The sequence below is a fragment of the Oncorhynchus mykiss genome, unplaced genomic scaffold, assembly GCF_013265735.2.
Source record: "Oncorhynchus mykiss isolate Arlee unplaced genomic scaffold, USDA_OmykA_1.1 un_scaffold_406, whole genome shotgun sequence".
Taxonomy (NCBI): Eukaryota; Metazoa; Chordata; class Actinopteri; order Salmoniformes; family Salmonidae; genus Oncorhynchus; species Oncorhynchus mykiss.
The window spans coordinates 12,501-36,488 of record NW_023493853.1 but is presented as its reverse complement, the minus strand read 5'-3'; the positions used below and the strand labels follow the sequence as shown (position 1 = coordinate 36,488).

Here is a 23,988-nt window from a genome sequence, read left to right as displayed (position 1 = left end):
GTCCGTTTTTTCCCACAAGGCTGAAATATGTGCCCTCGCTTTGAAATAAGTAAGCAAGGTTAGTTTGTATTTCATCCAACAATCTGTGCTACAAATTATGGCTACAGTATATGCAATTTCATCCACTTTTTGAGATTGCCTTTCGCTTGCGGCCACACCGGCCTGAGTACGCCTGATCTCGTCCGATCTTGGAAGCTAAGCAGGGTCGGGCCTGGTTAGTACTTGGATGGGAGACCGCCTGGGAATACCAGGTGCTGTAAGCTTTTTGTCACTGCCTTGTGGAATTTCAACTCTTTGTCCGTTTTTTCCCACAAGGCTGAAATATGTGCCCTCGCTTTGAAATAAGTAAGCAAGGTTAGTTTGTATTTCATCCAACAATCTGTGCTACAAATTATGGCTACAGTATATGCAATTTCTTCCACTTTTTGAGTGACACAAAGATGCTTATCTAAATGGTGGAAATGCAACAGCTGTTAATCAGGCTCACTTTGACTTTACATAGTGCACCAAGAGATAGCTTCTCGCTTACGGCCACACCGGCCTGAGTACGCCTGATCTCGTCCGATCTCGGAAGCTAAGCAGGGTCGGGCCTGGTTAGTACTTGGATGGGAGACCGCCTGGGAATACCAGGTGCTGTAAGCTTTTTGTCACTGCCTTGTGGAATTTCAACTCTTTGTCCGTTTTTTCCCACAAGGCTGAAATATGTGCCCTCGCTTTGAAATAAGTAAGCAAGGTTAGCTTGTATTTCATCCAACAATCTGTGCTACAAATTATGGCTACAGTATATGCAATTTCATCCACTTTTTGAGGGTGCCTTTCACTTACGGCCACACCGGCCTGAGTACGCCTGATCTCGTCCGATCTCGGAAGCTAAGCAGGGTCGGGCCTGGTTAGTACTTGGATGGGAGACCGCCTGGGAATACCAGGTGCTGTAAGCTTTTTGTCACTGCCTTGTGGAATTTCAACTCTTTGTCCGTTTTTTCCCACAAGGCTGATATATGTGCCCTCGCTTTGAAATAAGTAAGCAAGGTTAGCTTGTATTTCATCCAACAATCTGTGCTACAAATTATGGCTACAGTATATGCAATTTCATCCACTTTTTGAGGGTGCCTTTCGCTTACGGCCACACCGGCCTGAGTACGCCTGATCTCGTCCGATCTCGGAAGCTAAGCAGGGTCGGGCCTGGTTAGTACTTGGATGGGAGACCGCCTGGGAATACCAGGTGCTGTAAGCTTTTTGTCACTGCCTTGTGGAATTTCAACTCTTTGTCCGTTTTTTCCCACAAGGCTGAAATATGTGCCCTCGCTTTGAAATAAGTAAGCAAGGTTAGTTTGTATTTCATCCAACAATCTGTGCTACAAATTATGGCTACAGTATATGCAATTTCTTCCACTTTTTGAGTGACACAAAGATGCTTATCTAAATGGTGGAAATGCAACAGCTGTTAATCAGGCTCACTTTGACTTTACATAGTGCACCAAGAGATCGTTTCTCGCTTACGGCCACACCGGCCTGAGTACGCCTGATCTCGTCCGATCTCGGAAGCTAAGCAGGGTCGGGCCTGGTTAGTACTTGGATGGGAGACCGCCTGGGAATACCAGGTGCTGTAAGCTTTTTGTCACTGCCTTGTGGAATTTCAACTCTTTGTCCGTTTTTTCCCACAAGGCTGAAATATGTGCCCTCGCTTTGAAATAAGTAAGCAAGGTTAGTTTGTATTTCATCCAACAATCTGTGCTACAAATTATGGCTACAGTATATGCAATTTCATCCATTTTTTGAGATTGCCTTTCGCTTACGGCCACACCGGCCTGAGTACGCCTGATCTCGTCCGATCTCGGAAGCTAAGCAGGGTCGGGCCTGGTTAGTACTTGGATGGGAGACCGCCTGGGAATACCAGGTGCTGTAAGCTTTTTGTCACTGCCCAGTGGAATTTCAACTCTTTGTCCGTTTTTTCCCACAAGGCTTAAATATGTGCCCTCGCTTTGAAATAAGTAAGCAAGGTTAGTTTGTATTTCATCCAACAATCTGTGCTACAAATTATGGCTACAGTATATGCAATTTCTTCCACTTTTTGAGTGACACAAAGATGCTTATCTAAATGGTGGAAATGCAACAGCTGTTAATCAGGCTCACTTTGACTTTACATAGTGCACCAAGAGATAGTTTCTCGTTTACGGCCACACCGGCCTGAGTACGCCTGATCTCGTCCGATCTCGGAAGCTAAGCAGGGTCGGGCCTGGTTAGTACTTGAATGGGAGACCGCCTGGGAATACCAGGTGCTGTAAGCTTTTTGTCACTGCCTTGTGGAATTTCAACTCTTTGTCCGTTTTTTCCCACAAGGCTGAAATATGTGCCCTCGCTTTGAAATAAGTAAGCAAGGTTAGTTTGTATTTCATCCAACAATCTGTGCTACAAATTATGGCTACAGTATATGCAATTTCATCCACTTTTTGAGATTGCCTTTCGCTTGCGGCCACACCGGCCTGAGTACGCCTGATCTCGTCCGATCTTGGAAGCTAAGCAGGGTCGGGCCTGGTTAGTACTTGGATGGGAGACCGCCTGGGAATACCAGGTGCTGTAAGCTTTTTGTCACTGCCTTGTGGAATTTCAACTCTTTGTCCGTTTTTTCCCACAAGGCTGAAATATGTGCCCTCGCTTTGAAATAAGTAAGCAAGGTTAGTTTGTATTTCATCCAACAATCTGTGCTACAAATTATGGCTACAGTATATGCAATTTCTTCCACTTTTTGAGTGACACAAAGATGCTTATCTAAATGGTGGAAATGCAACAGCTGTTAATCAGGCTCACTTTGACTTTACATAGTGCACCAAGAGATAGTTTCTCGTTTACGGCCACACCGGCCTGAGTACGCCTGATCTCGTCCGATCTCGGAAGCTAAGCAGGGTCGGGCCTGGTTAGTACTTGAATGGGAGACCGCCTGGGAATACCAGGTGCTGTAAGCTTTTTGTCACTGCCTTGTGGAATTTCAACTCTTTGTCCGTTTTTTCCCACAAGGCTGAAATATGTGCCCTCGCTTTGAAATAAGTAAGCAAGGTTAGTTTGTATTTCATCCAACAATCTGTGCTACAAATTATGGCTACAGTATATGCAATTTCATCCATTTTTTGAGATTGCCTTTCGCTTACGGCCACACCGGCCTGAGTACGCCTGATCTCGTCCGATCTCGGAAGCTAAGCAGGGTCGGGCCTGGTTAGTACTTGGATGGGAGACCGCCTGGGAATACCAGGTGCTGTAAGCTTTTTGTCACTGCCCAGTGGAATTTCAACTCTTTGTCCGTTTTTTCCCACAAGGCTTAAATATGTGCCCTCGCTTTGAAATAAGTAAGCAAGGTTAGTTTGTATTTCATCCAACAATCTGTGCTACAAATTATGGCTACAGTATATGCAATTTCTTCCACTTTTTGAGTGACACAAAGATGCTTATCTAAATGGTGGAAATGCAACAGCTGTTAATCAGGCTCACTTTGACTTTACATAGTGCACCAAGAGATAGTTTCTCGTTTACGGCCACACCGGCCTGAGTACGCCTGATCTCGTCCGATCTCGGAAGCTAAGCATGGTCGGGCCTGGTTAGTACTTGAATGGGAGACCGCCTGGGAATACCAGGTGCTGTAAGCTTTTTGTCACTGCCTTGTGGAATTTCAACTCTTTGTCCGTTTTTTCCCACAAGGCTGAAATATGTGCCCTCGCTTTGAAATAAGTAAGCAAGGTTAGTTTGTATTTCATCCAACAATCTGTGCTACAAATTATGGCTACAGTATATGCAATTTCATCCACTTTTTGAGATTGCCTTTCGCTTGCGGCCACACCGGCCTGAGTACGCCTGATCTCGTCCGATCTTGGAAGCTAAGCAGGGTCGGGCCTGGTTAGTACTTGGATGGGAGACCGCCTGGGAATACCAGGTGCTGTAAGCTTTTTGTCACTGCCTTGTGGAATTTCAACTCTTTGTCCGTTTTTTCCCACAAGGCTGAAATATGTGCCCTCGCTTTGAAATAAGTAAGCAAGGTTAGTTTGTATTTCATCCAACAATCTGTGCTACAAATTATGGCTACAGTATATGCAATTTCTTCCACTTTTTGAGTGACACAAAGATGCTTATCTAAATGGTGGAAATGCAACAGCTGTTAATCAGGCTCACTTTGACTTTACATAGTGCACCAAGAGATAGTTTCTCGCTTACGGCCACACCGGCCTGAGTACGCCTGATCTCGTCCGATCTCGGAAGCTAAGCAGGGTCGGGCCTGGTTAGTACTTGAATGGGAGACCGCCTGGGAATACCAGGTGCTGTAAGCTTTTTGTCACTGCCTTGTGGAATTTCAACTCTTTGTCCGTTTTTTCCCACAAGGCTGAAATATGTGCCCTCGCTTTGAAATAAGTAAGCAAGGTTAGTTTGTATTTCATCCAACAATCTGTGCTACAAATTATGGCTACAGTATATGCAATTTCATCCACTTTTTGAGATTGCCTTTCGCTTGCGGCCACACCGGCCTGAGTACGCCTGATCTCGTCCGATCTTGGAAGCTAAGCAGGGTCGGGCCTGGTTAGTACTTGGATGGGAGACCGCCTGGGAATACCAGGTGCTGTAAGCTTTTTGTCACTGCCTTGTGGAATTTCAACTCTTTGTCCGTTTTTTCCCACAAGGCTGAAATATGTGCCCTCGCTTTGAAATAAGTAAGCAAGGTTAGTTTGTATTTCATCCAACAATCTGTGCTACAAATTATGGCTACAGTATATGCAATTTCATCCACTTTTTGAGATTGCCTTTCGCTTGCGGCCACACCGGCCTGAGTACGCCTGATCTCGTCCGATCTTGGAAGCTAAGCAGGGTCGGGCCTGGTTAGTACTTGGATGGGAGACCGCCTGGGAATACCAGGTGCTGTAAGCTTTTTGTCACTGCCTTGTGGAATTTCAACTCTTTGTCCGTTTTTTCCCACAAGGCTGAAATATGTGCCCTCGCTTTGAAATAAGTAAGCAAGGTTAGTTTGTATTTCATCCAACAATCTGTGCTACAAATTATGGCTACAGTATATGCAATTTCTTCCACTTTTTGAGTGACACAAAGATGCTTATCTAAATGGTGGAAATGCAACAGCTGTTAATCAGGCTCACTTTGACTTTACATAGTGCACCAAGAGATCGTTTCTCGCTTACGGCCACACCGGCCTGAGTACGCCTGATCTCGTCCGATCTCGGAAGCTAAGCAGGGTCGGGCCTGGTTAGTACTTGGATGGGAGACCGCCTGGGAATACCAGGTGCTGTAAGCTTTTTGTCACTGCCTTGTGGAATTTCAACTCTTTGTCCGTTTTTTCCCACAAGGCTGAAATATGTGCCCTCGCTTTGAAATAAGTAAGCAAGGTTAGTTTGTATTTCATCCAACAATCTGTGCTACAAATTATGGCTACAGTATATGCAATTTCATCCATTTTTTGAGATTGCCTTTCGCTTACGGCCACACCGGCCTGAGTACGCCTGATCTCGTCCGATCTCGGAAGCTAAGCAGGGTCGGGCCTGGTTAGTACTTGGATGGGAGACCGCCTGGGAATACCAGGTGCTGTAAGCTTTTTGTCACTGCCCAGTGGAATTTCAACTCTTTGTCCGTTTTTTCCCACAAGGCTTAAATATGTGCCCTCGCTTTGAAATAAGTAAGCAAGGTTAGTTTGTATTTCATCCAACAATCTGTGCTACAAATTATGGCTACAGTATATGCAATTTCTTCCACTTTTTGAGTGACACAAAGATGCTTATCTAAATGGTGGAAATGCAACAGCTGTTAATCAGGCTCACTTTGACTTTACATAGTGCACCAAGAGATAGTTTCTCGTTTACGGCCACACCGGCCTGAGTACGCCTGATCTCGTCCGATCTCGGAAGCTAAGCAGGGTCGGGCCTGGTTAGTACTTGAATGGGAGACCGCCTGGGAATACCAGGTGCTGTAAGCTTTTTGTCACTGCCTTGTGGAATTTCAACTCTTTGTCCGTTTTTTCCCACAAGGCTGAAATATGTGCCCTCGCTTTGAAATAAGTAAGCAAGGTTAGTTTGTATTTCATCCAACAATCTGTGCTACAAATTATGGCTACAGTATATGCAATTTCATCCACTTTTTGAGATTGCCTTTCGCTTGCGGCCACACCGGCCTGAGTACGCTTGATCTCGTCCGATCTTGGAAGCTAAGCAGGGTCGGGCCTGGTTAGTACTTGGATGGGAGACCGCCTGGGAATACCAGGTGCTGTAAGCTTTTTGTCACTGCCTTGTGGAATTTCAACTCTTTGTCCGTTTTTTCCCACAAGGCTGAAATATGTGCCCTCGCTTTGAAATAAGTAAGCAAGGTTAGTTTGTATTTCATCCAACAATCTGTGCTACAAATTATGGCTACAGTATATGCAATTTCTTCCACTTTTTGAGTGACACAAAGATGCTTATCTAAATGGTGGAAATGCAACAGCTGTTAATCAGGCTCACTTTGACTTTACATAGTGCACCAAGAGATAGTTTCTCGTTTACGGCCACACCGGCCTGAGTACGCCTGATCTCGTCCGATCTCGGAAGCTAAGCAGGGTCGGGCCTGGTTAGTACTTGAATGGGAGACCGCCTGGGAATACCAGGTGCTGTAAGCTTTTTGTCACTGCCTTGTGGAATTTCAACTCTTTGTCCGTTTTTTCCCACAAGGCTGAAATATGTGCCCTCGCTTTGAAATAAGTAAGCAAGGTTAGTTTGTATTTCATCCAACAATCTGTGCTACAAATTATGGCTACAGTATATGCAATTTCATCCATTTTTTGAGATTGCCTTTCGCTTACGGCCACACCGGCCTGAGTACGCCTGATCTCGTCCGATCTCGGAAGCTAAGCAGGGTCGGGCCTGGTTAGTACTTGGATGGGAGACCGCCTGGGAATACCAGGTGCTGTAAGCTTTTTGTCACTGCCCAGTGGAATTTCAACTCTTTGTCCGTTTTTTCCCACAAGGCTTAAATATGTGCCCTCGCTTTGAAATAAGTAAGCAAGGTTAGTTTGTATTTCATCCAACAATCTGTGCTACAAATTATGGCTACAGTATATGCAATTTCTTCCACTTTTTGAGTGACACAAAGATGCTTATCTAAATGGTGGAAATGCAACAGCTGTTAATCAGGCTCACTTTGACTTTACATAGTGCACCAAGAGATAGTTTCTCGTTTACGGCCACACCGGCCTGAGTACGCCTGATCTCGTCCGATCTCGGAAGCTAAGCAGGGTCGGGCCTGGTTAGTACTTGAATGGGAGACCGCCTGGGAATACCAGGTGCTGTAAGCTTTTTGTCACTGCCTTGTGGAATTTCAACTCTTTGTCCGTTTTTTCCCACAAGGCTGAAATATGTGCCCTCGCTTTGAAATAAGTAAGCAAGGTTAGTTTGTATTTCATCCAACAATCTGTGCTACAAATTATGGCTACAGTATATGCAATTTCATCCACTTTTTGAGATTGCCTTTCGCTTGCGGCCACACCGGCCTGAGTACGCCTGATCTCGTCCGATCTTGGAAGCTAAGCAGGGTCGGGCCTGGTTAGTACTTGGATGGGAGACCGCCTGGGAATACCAGGTGCTGTAAGCTTTTTGTCACTGCCTTGTGGAATTTCAACTCTTTGTCCGTTTTTTCCCACAAGGCTGAAATATGTGCCCTCGCTTTGAAATAAGTAAGCAAGGTTAGTTTGTATTTCATCCAACAATCTGTGCTACAAATTATGGCTACAGTATATGCAATTTCTTCCACTTTTTGAGTGACACAAAGATGCTTATCTAAATGGTGGAAATGCAACAGCTGTTAATCAGGCTCACTTTGACTTTACATAGTGCACCAAGAGATAGTTTCTCGCTTACGGCCACACCGGCCTGAGTACGCCTGATCTCGTCCGATCTCGGAAGCTAAGCAGGGTCGGGCCTGGTTAGTACTTGAATGGGAGACCGCCTGGGAATACCAGGTGCTGTAAGCTTTTTGTCACTGCCTTGTGGAATTTCAACTCTTTGTCCGTTTTTTCCCACAAGGCTGAAATATGTGCCCTCGCTTTGAAATAAGTAAGCAAGGTTAGTTTGTATTTCATCCAACAATCTGTGCTACAAATTATGGCTACAGTATATGCAATTTCATCCACTTTTTGAGATTGCCTTTCGCTTGCGGCCACACCGGCCTGAGTACGCCTGATCTCGTCCGATCTTGGAAGCTAAGCAGGGTCGGGCCTGGTTAGTACTTGGATGGGAGACCGCCTGGGAATACCAGGTGCTGTAAGCTTTTTGTCACTGCCTTGTGGAATTTCAACTCTTTGTCCGTTTTTTCCCACAAGGCTGAAATATGTGCCCTCGCTTTGAAATAAGTAAGCAAGGTTAGTTTGTATTTCATCCAACAATCTGTGCTACAAATTATGGCTACAGTATATGCAATTTCATCCACTTTTTGAGATTGCCTTTCGCTTGCGGCCACACCGGCCTGAGTACGCCTGATCTCGTCCGATCTTGGAAGCTAAGCAGGGTCGGGCCTGGTTAGTACTTGGATGGGAGACCGCCTGGGAATACCAGGTGCTGTAAGCTTTTTGTCACTGCCTTGTGGAATTTCAACTCTTTGTCCGTTTTTTCCCACAAGGCTGAAATATGTGCCCTCGCTTTGAAATAAGTAAGCAAGGTTAGTTTGTATTTCATCCAACAATCTGTGCTACAAATTATGGCTACAGTATATGCAATTTCTTCCACTTTTTGAGTGACACAAAGATGCTTATCTAAATGGTGGAAATGCAACAGCTGTTAATCAGGCTCACTTTGACTTTACATAGTGCACCAAGAGATAGTTTCTCGCTTACGGCCACACAGGCCTGAGTACGCCTGATCTCGTCCGATCTCGGAAGCTAAGCAGGGTCGGGCCTGGTTAGTACTTGGATGGGAGACCGCCTGGGAATACCAGGTGCTGTAAGCTTTTTGTCACTGCCTTGTGGAATTTCAACTCTTTGTCCGTTTTTTCCCACAAGGCTGAAATATGTGCCCTCGCTTTGAAATAAGTAAGCAAGGTTAGTTTGTATTTCATCCAACAATCTGTGCTACAAATTATGGCTACAGTATATGCAATTTCATCCACTTTTTGAGATTGCCTTTCGCTTACGGCCACACCGGCCTGAGTACGCCTGATCTCGTCCGATCTCGGAAGCTAAGCAGGGTCGGGCCTGGTTAGTACTTGGATGGGAGACCGCCTGGGAATACCAGGTGCTGTAAGCTTTTTGTCACTGCCTTGTGGAATTTCAACTCTTTGTCCGTTTTTTCCCACAAGGCTGAAATATGTGCCCTCGCTTTGAAATAAGTAAGCAAGGTTAGTTTGTATTTCATCCAACAATCTGTGCTACAAATTATGGCTACAGTATATGCAATTTCATCCACTTTTTGAGATTGCCTTTCGCTTACGGCCACACCGGCCTGAGTACGCCTGATCTCGTCCGATCTCGGAAGCTAAGCAGGGTCGGGCCTGGTTAGTACTTGAATGGGAGACCGCCTGGGAATACCAGGTGCTGTAAGCTTTTTGTCACTGCCTTGTGGAATTTCAACTCTTTGTCCGTTTTTTCCCACAAGGCTGAAATATGTGCCCTCGCTTTGAAATAAGTAAGCAAGGTTAGTTTGTATTTCATCCAACAATCTGTGCTACAAATTATGGCTACAGTATATGCAATTTCATCCACTTTTTGAGATTGCCTTTCGCTTACGGCCACACCGGCCTGAGTACGCCTGATCTCGTCCGATCTCGGAAGCTAAGCAGGGTCGGGCCTGGTTAGTACTTGAATGGGAGACCGCCTGGGAATACCAGGTGCTGTAAGCTTTTTGTCACTGCCTTGTGGAATTTCAACTCTTTGTCCGTTTTTTCCCACAAGGCTGAAATATGTGCCCTCGCTTTGAAATAAGTAAGCAAGGTTAGTTTGTATTTCATCCAACAATCTGTGCTGCAAATTATGGCTACAGTATATGCAATTTCTCGCTGATCTCGTCCGATCTCGGAAGCTAAGCAGGGTCGGGCCTGGTTAGTACTTGGATGGGAGACCGCCTGGGAATACCAGGTGCTGTAACCTTTTTGTCACTGCCTTGTGGAATTTCAACTCTTTGTCCGTTTTTTCCCACAAGGCTGAAATATGTGCCCTCGCTTTGAAATAAGTAAGCAAGGTTAGTTTGTATTTCATCCAACAATCTGTGCTACAAATTATGGCTACAGTATATGCAATTTCATCCACTTTTTGAGATTGCCTTTCGCTTACGGCCACACCGGCCTGAGTACGCCTGATCTCGTCCGATCTCGGAAGCTAAGCAGGGTCGGGCCTGGTTAGTACTTGGATGGGAGACCGCCTGGGAATACCAGGTGCTGTAAGCTTTTTGTCACTGCCTTGTGGAATTTCAACTCTTTGTCCGTTTTTTCCCACAAGGCTGAAATATGTGCCCTCGCTTTGAAATAAGTAAGCAAGGTTAGTTTGTATTTCATCCAACAATCTGTGCTGCAAATTATGGCTACAGTATATGCAATTTCTCGCTGATCTCGTCCGATCTCGGAAGCTAAGCAGGGTCGGGCCTGGTTAGTACTTGGATGGGAGACCGCCTGGGAATACCAGGTGCTGTAAGCTTTTTGTCACTGCCTTGTGGAATTTCAACTCTTTGTCCGTTTTTTCCCACAAGGCTGAAATATGTGCCCTCGCTTTGAAATAAGTAAGCAAGGTTAGTTTGTATTTCATCCAACAATCTGTGCTACAAATTATGGCTACAGTATATGCAATTTCATCCACTTTTTGAGATTGCCTTTCGCTTACGGCCACACCGGCCTGAGTACGCCTGATCTCGTCCGATCTCGGAAGCTAAGCAGGGTCGGGCCTGGTTAGTACTTGGATGGGAGACCGCCTGGGAATACCAGGTGCTGTAAGCTTTTTGTCACTGCCTTGTGGAATTTCAACTCTTTGTCCGTTTTTTCCCACAAGGCTGAAATATGTGCCCTCGCTTTGAAATAAGTAAGCAAGGTTAGTTTGTATTTCATCCAACAATCTGTGCTGCAAATTATGGCTACAGTATATGCAATTTCTCGCTGATCTCGTCCGATCTCGGAAGCTAAGCAGGGTCGGGCCTGGTTAGTACTTGGATGGGAGACCGCCTGGGAATACCAGGTGCTGTAAGCTTTTTGTCACTGCCTTGTGGAATTTCAACTCTTTGTCCGTTTTTTCCCACAAGGCTGAAATATGTGCCCTCGCTTTGAAATAAGTAAGCAAGGTTAGTTTGTATTTCATCCAACAATCTGTGCTACAAATTATGGCTACAGTATATGCAATTTCATCCACTTTTTGAGATTGCCTTTCGCTTACGGCCACACCGGCCTGAGTACGCCTGATCTCGTCCGATCTCGGAAGCTAAGCAGGGTCGGTCCTGGTTAGTACTTGGATGGGAGACCGCCTGGGAATACCAGGTGCTGTAAGCTTTTTGTCACTGCCTTGTGGAATTTCAACTCTTTGTCCGTTTTTTCCCACAAGGCTGAAATATGTGCCCTCGCTTTGAAATAAGTAAGCAAGGTTAGTTTGTATTTCATCCAACAATCTGTGCTACAAATTATGGCTACAGTATATGCAATTTCATCCACTTTTTGAGATTGCCTTTCGCTTACGGCCACACCGGCCTGAGTAAGCCTGATCTCGTCCGATCTCGGAAGCTAAGCAGGGTCGGGCCTGGTTAGTACTTGGATGGGAGACCGCCTGGGAATACCAGGTGCTGTAAGCTTTTTGTCACTGCCTTGTGGAATTTCAACTCTTTGTCCGTTTTTTCCCACAAGGCTGAAATATGTGCCCTCGCTTTGAAATAAGTAAGCAAGGTTAGTTTGTATTTCATCCAACAATCTGTGCTACAAATTATGGCTACAGTATATGCAATTTCTTCCACTTTTTGAGTGACACAAAGATGCTTATCTAAATGGTGGAAATGCAACAGCTGTTAATCAGGCTCACTTTGACTTTACATAGTGCACCAAGAGATAGTTTCTCGCTTACGGCCACACCGGCCTGAGTACGCCTGATCTCGTCCGATCTCGGAAGCTAAGCAGGGTCGGGCCTGGTTAGTACTTGGATGGGAGACCGCCTGGGAATACCAGGTGCTGTAAGCTTTTTGTCACTGCCTTGTGGAATTTCAACTCTTTGTCCGTTTTTTCCCACAAGGCTGAAATATGTGCCCTCGCTTTGAAATAAGTAAGCAAGGTTAGTTTGTATTTCATCCAACAATCTGTGCTACAAATTATGGCTACAGTATATGCAATTTCATCCACTTTTTGAGATTGCCTTTCGCTTACGGCCACACCGGCCTGAGTACGCCTGATCTCGTCCGATCTCGGAAGCTAAGCAGGGTCGGGCCTGGTTAGTACTTGGATGGGAGACCGCCTGGGAATACCAGGTGCTGTAAGCTTTTTGTCACTGCCTTGTGGAATTTCAACTCTTTGTCCGTTTTTTCCCACAAGGCTGAAATATGTGCCCTCGCTTTGAAATAAGTAAGCAAGGTTAGTTTGTATTTCATCCAACAATCTGTGCTACAAATTATGGCTACAGTATATGCAATTTCATCCACTTTTTGAGATTGCCTTTCGCTTACGGCCACACCGGCCTGAGTACGCCTGATCTCGTCCGATCTCGGAAGCTAAGCAGGGTCGGGCCTGGTTAGTACTTGGATGGGAGACCGCCTGGGAATACCAGGTGCTGTAAGCTTTTTGTCACTGCCTTGTGGAATTTCAACTCTTTGTCCGTTTTTTCCCACAAGGCTGAAATATGTGCCCTCGCTTTGAAATAAGTAAGCAAGGTTAGTTTGTATTTCATCCAACAATCTGTGCTGCAAATTATGGCTACAGTATATGCAATTTCTCGCTGATCTCGTCCGATCTCGGAAGCTAAGCAGGGTCGGGCCTGGTTAGTACTTGGATGGGAGACCGCCTGGGAATACCAGGTGCTGTAAGCTTTTTGTCACTGCCTTGTGGAATTTCAACTCTTTGTCCGTTTTTTCCCACAAGGCTGAAATATGTGCCCTCGCTTTGAAATAAGTAAGCAAGGTTAGTTTGTATTTCATCCAACAATCTGTGCTACAAATTATGGCTACAGTATATGCAATTTCATCCACTTTTTGAGATTGCCTTTCGCTTACGGCCACACCGGCCTGAGTACGCCTGATCTCGTCCGATCTCGGAAGCTAAGCAGGGTCGGGCCTGGTTAGTACTTGGATGGGAGACCGCCTGGGAATACCAGGTGCTGTAAGCTTTTTGTCACTGCCTTGTGGAATTTCAACTCTTTGTCCGTTTTTTCCCACAAGGCTGAAATATGTGCCCTCGCTTTGAAATAAGTAAGCAAGGTTAGTTTGTATTTCATCCAACAATCTGTGCTGCAAATTATGGCTACAGTATATGCAATTTCTCGCTGATCTCGTCCGATCTCGGAAGCTAAGCAGGGTCGGGCCTGGTTAGTACTTGGATGGGAGACCGCCTGGGAATACCAGGTGCTGTAAGCTTTTTGTCACTGCCTTGTGGAATTTCAACTCTTTGTCCGTTTTTTCCCACAAGGCTGAAATATGTGCCCTCGCTTTGAAATAAGTAAGCAAGGTTAGTTTGTATTTCATCCAACAATCTGTGCTACAAATTATGGCTACAGTATATGCAATTTCATCCACTTTTTGAGATTGCCTTTCGCTTACGGCCACACCGGCCTGAGTACGCCTGATCTCGTCCGATCTCGGAAGCTAAGCAGGGTCGGGCCTGGTTAGTACTTGGATGGGAGACCGCCTGGGAATACCAGGTGCTGTAAGCTTTTTGTCACTGCCTTGTGGAATTTCAACTCTTTGTCCGTTTTTTCCCACAAGGCTGAAATATGTGCCCTCGCTTTGAAATAAGTAAGCAAGGTTAGTTTGTATTTCATCCAACAATCTGTGCTGCAAATTATGGCTACAGTATATGCAATTTCTCGCTGATCTCGTCCGATCTCGGAAGCTAAGCAGGGTCGGGCCTGGTTAGTACTTGGATGGGAGACCGCCTGGGAATACCAGGTGCTGTAAGCTTTTTGTCACTGCCTTGTGGAATTTCAACTCTTTGTCCGTTTTTTCCCACAAGGCTGAAATATGTGCCCTCGCTTTGAAATAAGTAAGCAAGGTTAGTTTGTATTTCATCCAACAATCTGTGCTACAAATTATGGCTACAGTATATGCAATTTCATCCACTTTTTGAGATTGCCTTTCGCTTACGGCCACACCGGCCTGAGTACGCCTGATCTCGTCCGATCTCGGAAGCTAAGCAGGGTCGGTCCTGGTTAGTACTTGGATGGGAGACCGCCTGGGAATACCAGGTGCTGTAAGCTTTTTGTCACTGCCTTGTGGAATTTCAACTCTTTGTCCGTTTTTTCCCACAAGGCTGAAATATGTGCCCTCGCTTTGAAATAAGTAAGCAAGGTTAGTTTGTATTTCATCCAACAATCTGTGCTACAAATTATGGCTACAGTATATGCAATTTCATCCACTTTTTGAGATTGCCTTTCGCTTACGGCCACACCGGCCTGAGTACGCCTGATCTCGTCCGATCTCGGAAGCTAAGCAGGGTCGGGCCTGGTTAGTACTTGGATGGGAGACCGCCTGGGAATACCAGGTGCTGTAAGCTTTTTGTCACTGCCTTGTGGAATTTCAACTCTTTGTCCGTTTTTTCCCACAAGGCTGAAATATGTGCCCTCGCTTTGAAATAAGTAAGCAAGGTTAGTTTGTATTTCATCCAACAATCTGTGCTACAAATTATGGCTACAGTATATGCAATTTCATCCACTTTTTGAGATTGCCTTTCGCTTACGGCCACACCGGCCTGAGTACGCCTGATCTCGTCCGATCTCGGAAGCTAAGCAGGGTCGGGCCTGGTTAGTACTTGGATGGGAGACCGCCTGGGAATACCAGGTGCTGTAACCTTTTTGTCACTGCCTTGTGGAATTTCAACTCTTTGTCCGTTTTTTCCCACAAGGCTGAAATATGTGCCCTCGCTTTGAAATAAGTAAGCAAGGTTAGTTTGTATTTCATCCAACAATCTGTGCTGCAAATTATGGCTACAGTATATGCAATTTCTCGCTGATCTCGTCCGATCTCGGAAGCTAAGCAGGGTCGGGCCTGGTTAGTACTTGGATGGGAGACCGCCTGGGAATACCAGGTGCTGTAAGCTTTTTGTCACTGCCTTGTGGAATTTCAACTCTTTGTCCGTTTTTTCCCACAAGGCTGAAATATGTGCCCTCGCTTTGAAATAAGTAAGCAAGGTTAGTTTGTATTTCATCCAACAATCTGTGCTACAAATTATGGCTACAGTATATGCAATTTCATCCACTTTTTGAGATTGCCTTTCGCTTACGGCCACACCGGCCTGAGTACGCCTGATCTCGTCCGATCTCGGAAGCTAAGCAGGGTCGGGCCTGGTTAGTACTTGGATGGGAGACCGCCTGGGAATACCAGGTGCTGTAAGCTTTTTGTCACTGCCTTGTGGAATTTCAACTCTTTGTCCGTTTTTTCCCACAAGGCTGAAATATGTGCCCTCGCTTTGAAATAAGTAAGCAAGGTTAGTTTGTATTTCATCCAACAATCTGTGCTGCAAATTATGGCTACAGTATATGCAATTTCTCGCTGATCTCGTCCGATCTCGGAAGCTAAGCAGGGTCGGGCCTGGTTAGTACTTGGATGGGAGACCGCCTGGGAATACCAGGTGCTGTAAGCTTTTTGTCACTGCCTTGTGGAATTTCAACTCTTTGTCCGTTTTTTCCCACAAGGCTGAAATATGTGCCCTCGCTTTGAAATAAGTAAGCAAGGTTAGTTTGTATTTCATCCAACAATCTGTGCTACAAATTATGGCTACAGTATATGCAATTTCATCCACTTTTTGAGATTGCCTTTCGCTTACGGCCACACCGGCCTGAGTACGCCTGATCTCGTCCGATCTCGGAAGCTAAGCAGGGTCGGGCCTGGTTAGTACTTGGATGGGAGACCGCCTGGGAATACCAGGTGCTGTAAGCTTTTTGTCACTGCCTTGTGGAATTTCAACTCTTTGTCCGTTTTTTCCCACAAGGCTGAAATATGTGCCCTCGCTTTGAAATAAGTAAGCAAGGTTAGTTTGTATTTCATCCAACAATCTGTGCTACAAATTATGGCTACAGTATATGCAATTTCTTCCACTTTTTGAGTGACACAAAGATGCTTATCTAAATGGTGGAAATGCAACAGCTGTTAATCAGGCTCACTTTGACTTTACATAGTGCACCAAGAGATAGTTTCTCGCTTACGGCCACACCGGCCTGAGTACGCCTGATCTCGTCCGATCTCGGAAGCTAAGCAGGGTCGGGCCTGGTTAGTACTTGGATGGGAGACCGCCTGGGAATACCAGGTGCTGTAAGCTTTTTGTCACTGCCTTGTGGAATTTCAACTCTTTGTCCGTTTTTTCCCACAAGGCTGAAATATGTGCCCTCGCTTTGAAATAAGTAAGCAAGGTTAGTTTGTATTTCATCCAACAATCTGTGCTACAAATTATGGCTACAGTATATGCAATTTCATCCACTTTTTGAGATTGCCTTTCGCTTACGGCCACACCGGCCTGAGTACGCCTGATCTCGTCCGATCTCGGAAGCTAAGCAGGGTCGGGCCTGGTTAGTACTTGGATGGGAGACCGCCTGGGAATACCAGGTGCTGTAAGCTTTTTGTCACTGCCTTGTGGAATTTCAACTCTTTGTCCGTTTTTTCCCACAAGGCTGAAATATGTGCCCTCGCTTTGAAATAAGTAAGCAAGGTTAGTTTGTATTTCATCCAACAATCTGTGCTACAAATTATGGCTACAGTATATGCAATTTCATCCACTTTTTGAGATTGCCTTTCGCTTACGGCCACACCGGCCTGAGTACGCCTGATCTCGTCCGATCTCGGAAGCTAAGCAGGGTCGGGCCTGGTTAGTACTTGGATGGGAGACCGCCTGGGAATACCAGGTGCTGTAAGCTTTTTGTCACTGCCTTGTGGAATTTCAACTCTTTGTCCGTTTTTTCCCACAAGGCTGAAATATGTGCCCTCGCTTTGAAATAAGTAAGCAAGGTTAGTTTGTATTTCATCCAACAATCTGTGCTGCAAATTATGGCTACAGTATATGCAATTTCTCGCTGATCTCGTCCGATCTCGGAAGCTAAGCAGGGTCGGGCCTGGTTAGTACTTGGATGGGAGACCGCCTGGGAATACCAGGTGCTGTAAGCTTTTTGTCACTGCCTTGTGGAATTTCAACTCTTTGTCCGTTTTTTCCCACAAGGCTGAAATATGTGCCCTCGCTTTGAAATAAGTAAGCAAGGTTAGTTTGTATTTCATCCAACAATCTGTGCTACAAATTATGGCTACAGTATATGCAATTTCATCCACTTTTTGAGATTGCCTTTCGCTTACGGCCACACCGGCCTGAGTACGCCTGATCTCGTCCGATCTCGGAAGCTAAGCAGGGTCGGGCCTGGTTAGTACTTGGATGGGAGACCGCCTGGGAATACCAGGTGCTGTAAGCTTTTTGTCACTGCCTTGTGGAATTTCAACTCTTTGTCCGTTTTTTCCCACAAGGCTGAAATATGTGCCCTCGCTTTGAAATAAGTAAGCAAGGTTAGTTTGTATTTCATCCAACAATCTGTGCTGCAAATTATGGCTACAGTATATGCAATTTCTCGCTGATCTCGTCCGATCTCGGAAGCTAAGCAGGGTCGGGCCTGGTTAGTACTTGGATGGGAGACCGCCTGGGAATACCAGGTGCTGTAAGCTTTTTGTCACTGCCTTGTGGAATTTCAACTCTTTGTCCGTTTTTTCCCACAAGGCTGAAATATGTGCCCTCGCTTTGAAATAAGTAAGCAAGGTTAGTTTGTATTTCATCCAACAATCTGTGCTACAAATTATGGCTACAGTATATGCAATTTCATCCACTTTTTGAGATTGCCTTTCGCTTACGGCCACACCGGCCTGAGTACGCCTGATCTCGTCCGATCTCGGAAGCTAAGCAGGGTCGGGCCTGGTTAGTACTTGGATGGGAGACCGCCTGGGAATACCAGGTGCTGTAAGCTTTTGTCACTGCCTTGTGGAATTTCAACTCTTTGTCCGTTTTTTCCCACAAGGCTGAAATATGTGCCCTCGCTTTGAAATAAGTAAGCAAGGTTAGTTTGTATTTCATCCAACAATCTGTGCTACAAATTATGGCTACAGTATATGCAATTTCATCCACTTTTTGAGATTGCCTTTCGCTTACGGCCACACCGGCCTGAGTACGCCTGATCTCGTCCGATCTCGGAAGCTAAGCAGGGTCGGTCCTGGTTAGTACTTGGATGGGAGACCGCCTGGGAATACCAGGTGCTGTAAGCTTTTTGTCACTGCCTTGTGGAATTTCAACTCTTTGTCCGTTTTTTCCCACAAGGCTGAAATATGTGCCCTCGCTTTGAAATAAGTAAGCAAGGTTAGTTTGTATTTCATCCAACAATCTGTGCTACAAATTATGGCTACAGTATATGCAATTTCTTCCACTTTTTGAGTGACACAAAGATGCTTATCTAAATGGTGGAAATGCAACAGCTGTTAATCAGGCTCACTTTGACTTTACATGGTGCACCAAGAGATAGTTTCTCGCTTACGGCCACACCGGCCTGAGTACGCCTGATCTCGTCCGATCTCGGAAGCTAAGCAGGGTCGGGCCTGGTTAGTACTTGGATGGGAGACCGCCTGGGAATACCAGGTGCTGTAAGCTTTTTGTCACTGCCTTGTGGAATTTCAACTCTTTGTCCGTTTTTTCCCACAAGGCTGAAATATGTGCCCTCGCTTTGAAATAAGTAAGCAAGGTTAGTTTGTATTTCATCCAACAATCTGTGCTACAAATTATGGCTACAGTATATGCAATTTCATCCACTTTTTGAGATTGCCTTTAGCTTACGGCCACACCGGCCTGAGTACGCCTGATCTCGTCCGATCTCGGAAGCTAAGCAGGGTCGGGCCTGGTTAGTACTTGGATGGGAGACCGCCTGGGAATACCAGGTGCTGTAAGCTTTTTGTCACTGCCTTGTGGAATTTCAACTCTTTGTCCGTTTTTTCCCACAAGGCTGAAATATGTGCCCTCGCTTTGAAATAAGTAAGCAAGGTTAGTTTGTATTTCATCCAACAATCTGTGCTACAAATTATGGCTACAGTATATGCAATTTCTTCCACTTTTTGAGTGACACAAAGATGCTTATCTAAATGGTGGAAATGCAACAGCTGTTAATCAGGCTCACTTTGACTTTACATAGTGCACCAAGAGATAGTTTCTCGCTTACGGCCACACCGGCCTGAGTACGCCTGATCTCGTCCGATCTCGGAAGCTAAGCAGGGTCGGGCCTGGTTAGTACTTGGATGGGAGACCGCCTGGGAATACCAGGTGCTGTAAGCTTTTTGTCACTGCCTTGTGGAATTTCAACTCTTTGTCCGTTTTTTCCCACAAGGCTGAAATATGTGCCCTCGCTTTGAAATAAGTAAGCAAGGTTAGTTTGTATTTCATCCAACAATCTGTGCTACAAATTATGGCTACAGTATATGCAATTTCATCCACTTTTTGAGATTGCCTTTCGCTTACGGCCACACCGGCCTGAGTACGCCTGATCTCGTCCGATCTCGGAAGCTAAGCAGGGTCGGGCCTGGTTAGTACTTGGATGGGAGACCGCCTGGGAATACCAGGTGCTGTAAGCTTTTTGTCACTGCCTTGTGGAATTTCAACTCTTTGTCCGTTTTTTCCCACAAGGCTGAAATATGTGCCCTCGCTTTGAAATAAGTAAGCAAGGTTAGTTTGTATTTCATCCAACAATCTGTGCTACAAATTATGGCTATAGTATATGCAATTTCATCCACTTTTTGAGATTGCCTTTTGCTTACGGCCACACCGGCCTGAGTACGCCTGATCTCGTCCGATCTCGGAAGCTAAGCAGGGTCGGGCCTGGTTAGTACTTGGATGGGAGACCGCCTGGGAATACCAGGTGCTGTAAGCTTTTTGTCACTGCCTTGTGGAATTTCAACTCTTTGTCCGTTTTTTCCCACAAGGCTGAAATATGTGCCCTCGCTTTGAAATAAGTAAGCAAGGTTAGTTTGTATTTCATCCAACAATCTGTGCTACAAATTATGGCTACAGTATATGCAATTTCTTCCACTTTTTGAGTGACACAAAGATGCTTATCTAAATGGTGGAAATGCAACAGCTGTTAATCAGGCTCACTTTGACTTTACATGGTGCACCAAGAGATAGTTTCTCGCTTATGGCCACACCGGCCTGAGTACGCCTGATCTCGTCCGATCTCGGAAGCTAAGCAGGGTCGGGCCTGGTTAGTACTTGGATGGGAGACCGCCTGGGAATACCAGGTGCTGTAAGCTTTTTGTCACTGCCTTGTGGAATTTCAACTCTTTGTCCGTTTTTTCCCACAAGGCTGAAATATGTGCCCTCGCTTTGAAATAAGTAAGCAAGGTTAGTTTGTATTTCATCCAACAATCTGTGCTACAAATTATGGCTACAGTATATGCAATTTCATCCACTTTTTGAGTGACACAAAGATGCTTATCTAAATGGTGGAAATGCAACAGCTGTTAATCAGGCTCACTTTGACTTTACATAGTGCACCAAGAGATAGTTTCTCGCTTACGGCCACACCGGCCTGAGTACGCCCGATCTCGGAAGCTAAGCAGGGTCGGGCCTGGTTAGTACTTGGATGGGAGACCGCCTGGGAATACCAGGTGCTGTAAGCTTTTTGTCACTGCCTTGAGGAATTTCAACTCTTTGTCCGTTTTTTCCCACAAGGCTGAAATATGTGCCCTCGCTTTGAAATAAGTAAGCAAGGTTAGTTTGTATTTCATCCAACAATCTGTGCTACAAATTATGGCTACAGTATATGCAATTTCATCCACTTTTTGAGTGACACAAAGATGCTTATCTAAATGGTGGAAATGCAACAGCTGTTAATCAGGCTCACTTTGACTTTACATAGTGCACCGAGAGATAGTTTCTCGCTTACGGCCACACCGGCCTGAGTACGCCCGATCTCGGAAGCTAAGCAGGGTCGGTCCTGGTTAGTACTTGGATGGGAGACCGCCTGGGAATACCAGGTGCTGTAAGCTTTTTGTCACTGCCTTGTGGAATTTCAACTCTTTGTCCGTTTTTTCCCACAAGGCTGAAATATGTGCCCTCGCTTTGAAATAAGTAAGCAAGGTTAGTTTGTATTTCATCCAACAATCTGTGCTACAAATTATGGCTACAGTATATGCAATTTCTTCCACTTTTTGAGTGACACAAAGATGCTTATCTAAATGGTGGAAATGCAACAGCTGTTAATCAGGCTCACTTTGACTTTACATGGTGCACCAAGAGATAGTTTCTCGCTTACGGCCACACCGGCCTGAGTACGCCTGATCTCGTCCGATCTCGGAAGCTAAGCAGGGTCGGGCCTGGTTAGTACTTGGATGGGAGACAGCCTGGGAATACCAGGTGATGTAAGCTTTTTGTCACTGCCTTGTGGAATTTCAACTCTTTGTCCGTTTTTTCCCACAAGGCTGAAATATGTGCCCTCGCTTTGAAATAAGTAAGCAAGGTTAGTTTGTATTTCATCCAACAATCTGTGCTACAAATTATGGCTACAGTATATGCAATTTCATCCACTTTTTGAGTGACACAAAGATGCTTATCTAAATGGTGGAAATGCAACAGCTGTTAATCAGGCTCACTTTGACTTTACATAGTGCACCAAGAGATAGTTTCTCGCTTACGGCCACACCGGCCTGAGTACGCCCGATCTCGGAAGCTAAGCAGGGTCGGGCCTGGTTAGTACTTGGATGGGAGACCGCCTGGGAATACCAGGTGCTGTAAGCTTTTTGTCACTGCCTTGTGGAATTTCAACTCTTTGTCCGTTTTTTCCCACAAGGCTGAAATATGTGCCCTCGCTTTGAAATAAGTAAGCAAGGTTAGTTTGTATTTCATCCAACAATCTGTGCTACAAATTATGGCTACAGTATATGCAATTTCATCCACTTTTTGAGATCGCCTTTCGCTTACGGCCACACCGGCCTGAGTACGCCTGATCTCGTCCGATCTCGGAAGCTAAGCAGGGTCGGGCCTGGTTAGTACTTGGATGGGAGACCGCCTGGGAATACCAGGTGCTGTAAGCTTTTTGTCACTGCCTTGTGGAATTTCAACTCTTTGTCCGTTTTTTCCCACAAGGCTGAAATATGTGCCCTCGCTTTGAAATAAGTAAGCAAGGTTAGTTTGTATTTCATCCAACAATCTGTGCTACAAATTATGGCTACAGTATATGCAATTTCATCCACTTTTTGAGTGACACAAAGATGCTTATCTAAATGGTGGAAATGCAACAGCTGTTAATCAGGCTCACTTTGACTTTACATAGTGCACCGAGAGATAGTTTCTCGCTTACGGCCACACCGGCCTGAGTACGCCCGATCTCGGAAGCTAAGCAGGGTCGGTCCTGGTTAGTACTTGGATGGGAGACCGCCTGGGAATACCAGGTGCTGTAAGCTTTTTGTCACTGCCTTGTGGAATTTCAACTCTTTGTCCGTTTTTTTCCCACAAGGCTGAAATATGTGCCCTCGCTTTGAAATAAGTAAGCAAGGTTAGTTTGTATTTCATCCAACAATCTGTGCTACAAATTATGGCTACAGTATATGCAATTTCATCCACTTTTTGAGATCGCCTTTCGCTTACGGCCACACCGGCCTGAGTACGCCTGATCTCGTCCGATCTCGGAAGCTAAGCAGGGTCGGGCCTGGTTAGTACTTGGATGGGAGACCGCCTGGGAATACCAGGTGCTGTAAGCTTTTTGTCACTGCCTTGTGGAATTTCAACTCTTTGTCCGTTTTTTCCCACAAGGCTGAAATATGTGCCCTCGCTTTGAAATAAGTAAGCAAGGTTAGTTTGTATTTCATCCAACAATCTGTGCTACAAATTATGGCTACAGTATATGCAATTTCATCCACTTTTTGAGATCGCCTTTCGCTTACGTCCACACCGGCCTGAGTACGCCTGATCTCGTCCGATCTCGGAAGCTAAGCAGGGTCGGGCCTGGTTAGTACTTGGATGGGAGACCGCCTGGGAATACCAGGTGCTGTAAGCTTTTTGTCACTGCCTTGTGGAATTTCAACTCTTTGTCCGTTTTTTCCCACAAGGCTGAAATATGTGCCCTCGCTTTGAAATAAGTAAGCAAGGTTAGTTTGTATTTCATCCAACAATCTGTGCTACAAATTATGGCTACAGTATATGCAATTTCATCCACTTTTTGAGATCGCCTTTCGCTTACTGCCACACCGGCCTGAGTACGCCTGATCTCGTCCGATCTCGGAAGCTAAGCAGGGTCGGGCCTGGTTAGTACCTGGATGGGAGACCGCCTGGGAATACCAGGTGCTGTAAGCTTTTTGTCACTGCCTTGTGGAATTTCAACTCTTTGTCCGTTTTTTCCCACAAGGCTGAAATATGTGCCCTCGCTTTGAAATAAGTAAGCAAGGTTAGTTTGTATTTCATCCAACAATCTGTGCTACAAATTATGGCTACAGTATATGCAATTTCTTCCACTTTTTGAGTGACACAAAGATGCTTATCTAAATGGTGGAAATGCAACAGCTGTTAATCAGGCTCACTTTGACTTTACATAGTGCACCAAGAGATAGTTTCTCGCTTACGGCCACACCGGCCTGAGTACGCCTGATCTCGTCCGATCTCGGAAGCTAAGCAGGGTCGGGCCTGGTTAGTACTTGGATGGGAGACCGCCTGGGAATACCAGGTGCTGTAAGCTTTTTGTCACTGCCTTGTGGAATTTCAACTCTTTGTCCGTTTTTTCCCACAAGGCTGAAATATGTGCCCTCGCTTTGAAATAAGTAAGCAAGGTTAGTTTGTATTTCATCCAACAATCTGTGCTACAAATTATGGCTACAGTATATG

The 23,988-nt window shown here is 45.4% G+C and overlaps 61 non-coding genes and 5 pseudogenes across 61 annotated transcripts; all 66 read left to right on the top strand.

Annotated features, from left to right (window-relative positions):
* Nucleotides 1-144: 144 nt before the first annotated feature.
* LOC118955760 lies at nucleotides 145-263 on the top strand. Its single transcript, XR_005045550.1, has one exon. It is a non-coding gene; the product is annotated as a 5S ribosomal RNA (ribosomal RNA).
* Nucleotides 264-523: 260 nt separating this feature from the next.
* On the top strand, nucleotides 524-642 carry LOC118955603. The gene has a single exon (XR_005045394.1). It is a non-coding gene; the product is annotated as a 5S ribosomal RNA (ribosomal RNA).
* Nucleotides 643-819: 177 nt separating this feature from the next.
* LOC118955698 lies at nucleotides 820-938 on the top strand. Its single transcript, XR_005045489.1, has one exon. It is a non-coding gene; the product is annotated as a 5S ribosomal RNA (ribosomal RNA).
* A 177-nt stretch (nucleotides 939-1,115) lies between these two features.
* On the top strand, nucleotides 1,116-1,234 carry LOC118955602. Its single transcript, XR_005045393.1, has one exon. It is a non-coding gene; the product is annotated as a 5S ribosomal RNA (ribosomal RNA).
* A 260-nt stretch (nucleotides 1,235-1,494) lies between these two features.
* LOC118955600 lies at nucleotides 1,495-1,613 on the top strand. The gene has a single exon (XR_005045391.1). It is a non-coding gene; the product is annotated as a 5S ribosomal RNA (ribosomal RNA).
* A 177-nt stretch (nucleotides 1,614-1,790) lies between these two features.
* On the top strand, nucleotides 1,791-1,909 carry LOC118955599. The gene has a single exon (XR_005045390.1). It is a non-coding gene; the product is annotated as a 5S ribosomal RNA (ribosomal RNA).
* Nucleotides 1,910-2,169: 260 nt separating this feature from the next.
* Nucleotides 2,170-2,288, top strand: LOC118955717. Its single transcript, XR_005045507.1, has one exon. It is a non-coding gene; the product is annotated as a 5S ribosomal RNA (ribosomal RNA).
* Nucleotides 2,289-2,465: 177 nt separating this feature from the next.
* LOC118955759 lies at nucleotides 2,466-2,584 on the top strand. The gene has a single exon (XR_005045549.1). It is a non-coding gene; the product is annotated as a 5S ribosomal RNA (ribosomal RNA).
* Nucleotides 2,585-2,844: 260 nt separating this feature from the next.
* Nucleotides 2,845-2,963, top strand: LOC118955716. The gene has a single exon (XR_005045506.1). It is a non-coding gene; the product is annotated as a 5S ribosomal RNA (ribosomal RNA).
* A 177-nt stretch (nucleotides 2,964-3,140) lies between these two features.
* On the top strand, nucleotides 3,141-3,259 carry LOC118955598. Its single transcript, XR_005045389.1, has one exon. It is a non-coding gene; the product is annotated as a 5S ribosomal RNA (ribosomal RNA).
* Nucleotides 3,260-3,519: 260 nt separating this feature from the next.
* On the top strand, nucleotides 3,520-3,638 carry LOC118955798. The gene has a single exon (XR_005045588.1). It is a non-coding gene; the product is annotated as a 5S ribosomal RNA (ribosomal RNA).
* A 177-nt stretch (nucleotides 3,639-3,815) lies between these two features.
* On the top strand, nucleotides 3,816-3,934 carry LOC118955758. The gene has a single exon (XR_005045548.1). It is a non-coding gene; the product is annotated as a 5S ribosomal RNA (ribosomal RNA).
* Nucleotides 3,935-4,194: 260 nt separating this feature from the next.
* Nucleotides 4,195-4,313, top strand: LOC118955661. The gene has a single exon (XR_005045452.1). It is a non-coding gene; the product is annotated as a 5S ribosomal RNA (ribosomal RNA).
* A 177-nt stretch (nucleotides 4,314-4,490) lies between these two features.
* LOC118955756 lies at nucleotides 4,491-4,609 on the top strand. Its single transcript, XR_005045546.1, has one exon. It is a non-coding gene; the product is annotated as a 5S ribosomal RNA (ribosomal RNA).
* Nucleotides 4,610-4,786: 177 nt separating this feature from the next.
* LOC118955755 lies at nucleotides 4,787-4,905 on the top strand. The gene has a single exon (XR_005045545.1). It is a non-coding gene; the product is annotated as a 5S ribosomal RNA (ribosomal RNA).
* Nucleotides 4,906-5,165: 260 nt separating this feature from the next.
* On the top strand, nucleotides 5,166-5,284 carry LOC118955597. The gene has a single exon (XR_005045388.1). It is a non-coding gene; the product is annotated as a 5S ribosomal RNA (ribosomal RNA).
* Nucleotides 5,285-5,461: 177 nt separating this feature from the next.
* On the top strand, nucleotides 5,462-5,580 carry LOC118955596. The gene has a single exon (XR_005045387.1). It is a non-coding gene; the product is annotated as a 5S ribosomal RNA (ribosomal RNA).
* Nucleotides 5,581-5,840: 260 nt separating this feature from the next.
* LOC118955715 lies at nucleotides 5,841-5,959 on the top strand. Its single transcript, XR_005045505.1, has one exon. It is a non-coding gene; the product is annotated as a 5S ribosomal RNA (ribosomal RNA).
* A 177-nt stretch (nucleotides 5,960-6,136) lies between these two features.
* LOC118955799 lies at nucleotides 6,137-6,255 on the top strand. Its single transcript, XR_005045589.1, has one exon. It is a non-coding gene; the product is annotated as a 5S ribosomal RNA (ribosomal RNA).
* A 260-nt stretch (nucleotides 6,256-6,515) lies between these two features.
* LOC118955714 lies at nucleotides 6,516-6,634 on the top strand. Its single transcript, XR_005045504.1, has one exon. It is a non-coding gene; the product is annotated as a 5S ribosomal RNA (ribosomal RNA).
* A 177-nt stretch (nucleotides 6,635-6,811) lies between these two features.
* LOC118955839 lies at nucleotides 6,812-6,930 on the top strand. The gene has a single exon (XR_005045621.1). It is a non-coding gene; the product is annotated as a 5S ribosomal RNA (ribosomal RNA).
* A 260-nt stretch (nucleotides 6,931-7,190) lies between these two features.
* On the top strand, nucleotides 7,191-7,309 carry LOC118955712. Its single transcript, XR_005045502.1, has one exon. It is a non-coding gene; the product is annotated as a 5S ribosomal RNA (ribosomal RNA).
* A 177-nt stretch (nucleotides 7,310-7,486) lies between these two features.
* Nucleotides 7,487-7,605, top strand: LOC118955754. Its single transcript, XR_005045544.1, has one exon. It is a non-coding gene; the product is annotated as a 5S ribosomal RNA (ribosomal RNA).
* Nucleotides 7,606-7,865: 260 nt separating this feature from the next.
* Nucleotides 7,866-7,984, top strand: LOC118955660. The gene has a single exon (XR_005045451.1). It is a non-coding gene; the product is annotated as a 5S ribosomal RNA (ribosomal RNA).
* Nucleotides 7,985-8,161: 177 nt separating this feature from the next.
* LOC118955753 lies at nucleotides 8,162-8,280 on the top strand. Its single transcript, XR_005045543.1, has one exon. It is a non-coding gene; the product is annotated as a 5S ribosomal RNA (ribosomal RNA).
* Nucleotides 8,281-8,457: 177 nt separating this feature from the next.
* On the top strand, nucleotides 8,458-8,576 carry LOC118955752. Its single transcript, XR_005045542.1, has one exon. It is a non-coding gene; the product is annotated as a 5S ribosomal RNA (ribosomal RNA).
* Nucleotides 8,577-8,836: 260 nt separating this feature from the next.
* Nucleotides 8,837-8,955, top strand: LOC118955793. The gene has a single exon (XR_005045583.1). It is a non-coding gene; the product is annotated as a 5S ribosomal RNA (ribosomal RNA).
* Nucleotides 8,956-9,132: 177 nt separating this feature from the next.
* Nucleotides 9,133-9,251, top strand: LOC118955838. The gene has a single exon (XR_005045620.1). It is a non-coding gene; the product is annotated as a 5S ribosomal RNA (ribosomal RNA).
* Nucleotides 9,252-9,428: 177 nt separating this feature from the next.
* On the top strand, nucleotides 9,429-9,547 carry LOC118955659. Its single transcript, XR_005045450.1, has one exon. It is a non-coding gene; the product is annotated as a 5S ribosomal RNA (ribosomal RNA).
* A 177-nt stretch (nucleotides 9,548-9,724) lies between these two features.
* LOC118955658 lies at nucleotides 9,725-9,843 on the top strand. The gene has a single exon (XR_005045449.1). It is a non-coding gene; the product is annotated as a 5S ribosomal RNA (ribosomal RNA).
* Nucleotides 9,844-10,267: 424 nt separating this feature from the next.
* On the top strand, nucleotides 10,268-10,386 carry LOC118955836. The gene has a single exon (XR_005045619.1). It is a non-coding gene; the product is annotated as a 5S ribosomal RNA (ribosomal RNA).
* Nucleotides 10,387-10,810: 424 nt separating this feature from the next.
* LOC118955835 lies at nucleotides 10,811-10,929 on the top strand. The gene has a single exon (XR_005045618.1). It is a non-coding gene; the product is annotated as a 5S ribosomal RNA (ribosomal RNA).
* Nucleotides 10,930-11,353: 424 nt separating this feature from the next.
* LOC118955737 lies at nucleotides 11,354-11,472 on the top strand. Its single transcript, XR_005045527.1, has one exon. It is a non-coding gene; the product is annotated as a 5S ribosomal RNA (ribosomal RNA).
* A 177-nt stretch (nucleotides 11,473-11,649) lies between these two features.
* On the top strand, nucleotides 11,650-11,768 carry LOC118955740. The gene has a single exon (XR_005045530.1). It is a non-coding gene; the product is annotated as a 5S ribosomal RNA (ribosomal RNA).
* Nucleotides 11,769-12,028: 260 nt separating this feature from the next.
* Nucleotides 12,029-12,147, top strand: LOC118955834. The gene has a single exon (XR_005045617.1). It is a non-coding gene; the product is annotated as a 5S ribosomal RNA (ribosomal RNA).
* Nucleotides 12,148-12,324: 177 nt separating this feature from the next.
* Nucleotides 12,325-12,443, top strand: LOC118955832. The gene has a single exon (XR_005045615.1). It is a non-coding gene; the product is annotated as a 5S ribosomal RNA (ribosomal RNA).
* Nucleotides 12,444-12,620: 177 nt separating this feature from the next.
* Nucleotides 12,621-12,739, top strand: LOC118955831. Its single transcript, XR_005045614.1, has one exon. It is a non-coding gene; the product is annotated as a 5S ribosomal RNA (ribosomal RNA).
* Nucleotides 12,740-13,163: 424 nt separating this feature from the next.
* Nucleotides 13,164-13,282, top strand: LOC118955830. Its single transcript, XR_005045613.1, has one exon. It is a non-coding gene; the product is annotated as a 5S ribosomal RNA (ribosomal RNA).
* Nucleotides 13,283-13,706: 424 nt separating this feature from the next.
* On the top strand, nucleotides 13,707-13,825 carry LOC118955829. Its single transcript, XR_005045612.1, has one exon. It is a non-coding gene; the product is annotated as a 5S ribosomal RNA (ribosomal RNA).
* A 424-nt stretch (nucleotides 13,826-14,249) lies between these two features.
* On the top strand, nucleotides 14,250-14,368 carry LOC118955736. Its single transcript, XR_005045526.1, has one exon. It is a non-coding gene; the product is annotated as a 5S ribosomal RNA (ribosomal RNA).
* Nucleotides 14,369-14,545: 177 nt separating this feature from the next.
* Nucleotides 14,546-14,664, top strand: LOC118955828. The gene has a single exon (XR_005045611.1). It is a non-coding gene; the product is annotated as a 5S ribosomal RNA (ribosomal RNA).
* A 177-nt stretch (nucleotides 14,665-14,841) lies between these two features.
* Nucleotides 14,842-14,960, top strand: LOC118955741. Its single transcript, XR_005045531.1, has one exon. It is a non-coding gene; the product is annotated as a 5S ribosomal RNA (ribosomal RNA).
* Nucleotides 14,961-15,384: 424 nt separating this feature from the next.
* LOC118955827 lies at nucleotides 15,385-15,503 on the top strand. The gene has a single exon (XR_005045610.1). It is a non-coding gene; the product is annotated as a 5S ribosomal RNA (ribosomal RNA).
* Nucleotides 15,504-15,927: 424 nt separating this feature from the next.
* Nucleotides 15,928-16,046, top strand: LOC118955826. Its single transcript, XR_005045609.1, has one exon. It is a non-coding gene; the product is annotated as a 5S ribosomal RNA (ribosomal RNA).
* Nucleotides 16,047-16,306: 260 nt separating this feature from the next.
* Nucleotides 16,307-16,425, top strand: LOC118955825. Its single transcript, XR_005045608.1, has one exon. It is a non-coding gene; the product is annotated as a 5S ribosomal RNA (ribosomal RNA).
* A 177-nt stretch (nucleotides 16,426-16,602) lies between these two features.
* On the top strand, nucleotides 16,603-16,721 carry LOC118955824. Its single transcript, XR_005045607.1, has one exon. It is a non-coding gene; the product is annotated as a 5S ribosomal RNA (ribosomal RNA).
* A 177-nt stretch (nucleotides 16,722-16,898) lies between these two features.
* On the top strand, nucleotides 16,899-17,017 carry LOC118955823. Its single transcript, XR_005045606.1, has one exon. It is a non-coding gene; the product is annotated as a 5S ribosomal RNA (ribosomal RNA).
* Nucleotides 17,018-17,441: 424 nt separating this feature from the next.
* Nucleotides 17,442-17,560, top strand: LOC118955821. Its single transcript, XR_005045603.1, has one exon. It is a non-coding gene; the product is annotated as a 5S ribosomal RNA (ribosomal RNA).
* A 424-nt stretch (nucleotides 17,561-17,984) lies between these two features.
* On the top strand, nucleotides 17,985-18,103 carry LOC118955820. Its single transcript, XR_005045602.1, has one exon. It is a non-coding gene; the product is annotated as a 5S ribosomal RNA (ribosomal RNA).
* A 176-nt stretch (nucleotides 18,104-18,279) lies between these two features.
* On the top strand, nucleotides 18,280-18,398 carry LOC118955734. The gene has a single exon (XR_005045524.1). It is a non-coding gene; the product is annotated as a 5S ribosomal RNA (ribosomal RNA).
* A 260-nt stretch (nucleotides 18,399-18,658) lies between these two features.
* On the top strand, nucleotides 18,659-18,777 carry LOC118955819. The gene has a single exon (XR_005045601.1). It is a non-coding gene; the product is annotated as a 5S ribosomal RNA (ribosomal RNA).
* Nucleotides 18,778-18,954: 177 nt separating this feature from the next.
* Nucleotides 18,955-19,073, top strand: LOC118955818. Its single transcript, XR_005045600.1, has one exon. It is a non-coding gene; the product is annotated as a 5S ribosomal RNA (ribosomal RNA).
* Nucleotides 19,074-19,333: 260 nt separating this feature from the next.
* Nucleotides 19,334-19,452, top strand: LOC118955817. The gene has a single exon (XR_005045599.1). It is a non-coding gene; the product is annotated as a 5S ribosomal RNA (ribosomal RNA).
* A 177-nt stretch (nucleotides 19,453-19,629) lies between these two features.
* LOC118955816 lies at nucleotides 19,630-19,748 on the top strand. Its single transcript, XR_005045598.1, has one exon. It is a non-coding gene; the product is annotated as a 5S ribosomal RNA (ribosomal RNA).
* A 177-nt stretch (nucleotides 19,749-19,925) lies between these two features.
* On the top strand, nucleotides 19,926-20,044 carry LOC118955815. Its single transcript, XR_005045597.1, has one exon. It is a non-coding gene; the product is annotated as a 5S ribosomal RNA (ribosomal RNA).
* Nucleotides 20,045-20,304: 260 nt separating this feature from the next.
* LOC118955657 lies at nucleotides 20,305-20,423 on the top strand. The gene has a single exon (XR_005045448.1). It is a non-coding gene; the product is annotated as a 5S ribosomal RNA (ribosomal RNA).
* A 260-nt stretch (nucleotides 20,424-20,683) lies between these two features.
* Nucleotides 20,684-20,792, top strand: LOC118955805 (annotated as a pseudogene).
* A 260-nt stretch (nucleotides 20,793-21,052) lies between these two features.
* LOC118955809 lies at nucleotides 21,053-21,161 on the top strand (annotated as a pseudogene).
* A 260-nt stretch (nucleotides 21,162-21,421) lies between these two features.
* On the top strand, nucleotides 21,422-21,540 carry LOC118955802 (annotated as a pseudogene).
* A 260-nt stretch (nucleotides 21,541-21,800) lies between these two features.
* On the top strand, nucleotides 21,801-21,909 carry LOC118955804 (annotated as a pseudogene).
* A 177-nt stretch (nucleotides 21,910-22,086) lies between these two features.
* LOC118955814 lies at nucleotides 22,087-22,205 on the top strand. The gene has a single exon (XR_005045596.1). It is a non-coding gene; the product is annotated as a 5S ribosomal RNA (ribosomal RNA).
* Nucleotides 22,206-22,465: 260 nt separating this feature from the next.
* On the top strand, nucleotides 22,466-22,574 carry LOC118955808 (annotated as a pseudogene).
* A 178-nt stretch (nucleotides 22,575-22,752) lies between these two features.
* LOC118955813 lies at nucleotides 22,753-22,871 on the top strand. The gene has a single exon (XR_005045595.1). It is a non-coding gene; the product is annotated as a 5S ribosomal RNA (ribosomal RNA).
* Nucleotides 22,872-23,048: 177 nt separating this feature from the next.
* LOC118955742 lies at nucleotides 23,049-23,167 on the top strand. The gene has a single exon (XR_005045532.1). It is a non-coding gene; the product is annotated as a 5S ribosomal RNA (ribosomal RNA).
* Nucleotides 23,168-23,344: 177 nt separating this feature from the next.
* LOC118955738 lies at nucleotides 23,345-23,463 on the top strand. Its single transcript, XR_005045528.1, has one exon. It is a non-coding gene; the product is annotated as a 5S ribosomal RNA (ribosomal RNA).
* Nucleotides 23,464-23,723: 260 nt separating this feature from the next.
* On the top strand, nucleotides 23,724-23,842 carry LOC118955812. Its single transcript, XR_005045594.1, has one exon. It is a non-coding gene; the product is annotated as a 5S ribosomal RNA (ribosomal RNA).
* The last annotated feature ends 146 nt before the right edge of the window (nucleotides 23,843-23,988 follow it).